At 74.4% G+C, this 1,244-nt stretch overlaps 1 non-coding gene across 1 annotated transcript; it reads right to left on the reverse strand.

The window, feature by feature from the left end:
* Positions 1–1,150: 1,150 nt before the first annotated feature.
* Positions 1,151–1,222, reverse strand: H696_05951. Its single transcript has one exon. It is a non-coding gene; the product is annotated as a tRNA-Thr (tRNA).
* Positions 1,223–1,244: the final 22 nt, after the last annotated feature.

The following is a 1,244-nucleotide window of genomic DNA, read 5'->3' on the forward strand; positions in this document are numbered from 1 at the left end:
GGGCACCCCCTCGGGCGGGTGTATGCGTTCGAGCGCGCCCGATGGATGTGTGCCGGCGCACATCCACGCATAGAGCGAAATGCCTGGTGCGAGGACGCACCGGACGAGGAAGAGGGCCCCCGCGGCCGGGTGGCGGACGTAGATGTCCGGCAGCGGGTCGCTCGGGGAGGCGGGGGCCGCGTCGCCGGCGAGGGCCTGGAAGGCCTCGCCCGAGACGACCAGCACCCCGGGCGGGATGTCCGACTCGCGCGGGCCCTGGCACTGGTGGAGGAGGGCCGCCTGGGCGGGGAGCCCCGGGGCCCGGATGTGGAGTGTCCGCAAGCCGCGTTCGACCATCGCGTGGCGGGGCCGGGGGAGGGGGAGGGCGGCAGGAAGGGCGAGAGGGGGCGCGCGCGCGCGCATGTGCATCAGGGGGAAGGGGGTGGGCGTGGAGGGGGCGCCCGACTGGCCGGGCCCGGGGGCGATCTTCAAAAAGTGACTACCCGGGCGGCCGGCGGAGGGGGGGGGGGGATGCTTGTTTACTTGGCTCCGTGTGTGCGGGTGTGTGTGTGTGTGCCGACGGCCGGATATGGCCGTGGGAGGGCTGTGCGCCGTTCGCGGGGCGTGTGCCGTGGCGGACAGGTGGCCGGCGGGGCGCGCGGCCAGATCGCTCCCTCCCGGCGGCCGGGGCCCGCCCGGGGGCGGTGTGGGTCGGCACGTCAGCGCACGTAATGGCGGCACCGCCCAGCCTGCCCGGGCGGCCGACGCGCGACGGCAGCGGTGATGTTTCACCGCCGGCCGGCCGGCCGGCCGGCCAGCGCCCAGGGACCAGGTGGCCGGGCAGCCGGGCTATGGCGGCGGACCATATACCGCCGGGGGGGGGGGGAAAAGTGATGTTGCACTCGGCCCCGGCGGCCGGGTGATGTGCCGGGCTGGCCCGGCCCCGGCGCGCGGCAGCCCGACACACGGCCGGCCATTTCCGGAAGGGGGCGACCCCTTGCGGGGCCGGGTCTTTTGCGCCACGCCATGGCCGGGGGGGCAGGGGGGAATGTGCCGTGCCCGCGGTGGCGCGCACATCTTCGGCATGTCCGGGCTCTGTTAACCGGGCCGCGGTGGGTTAAGCGCCGCGGCAGCCTGGACCACTGGTGGCCGGGGGCGCAAAAGAAAGGGATGCTCATTGGGTGGATCGAACACCCGACCTCCAGTTTACTAGACTGGCGCTCTACCACTGAGCTAAACGAGCGGGGGAGTGCGTCGACCGGGAA

This window comes from Fonticula alba (assembly GCF_000388065.1).
Source record: "Fonticula alba strain ATCC 38817 unplaced genomic scaffold supercont2.15, whole genome shotgun sequence".
Taxonomy (NCBI): domain Eukaryota; order Rotosphaerida; family Fonticulaceae; genus Fonticula; species Fonticula alba.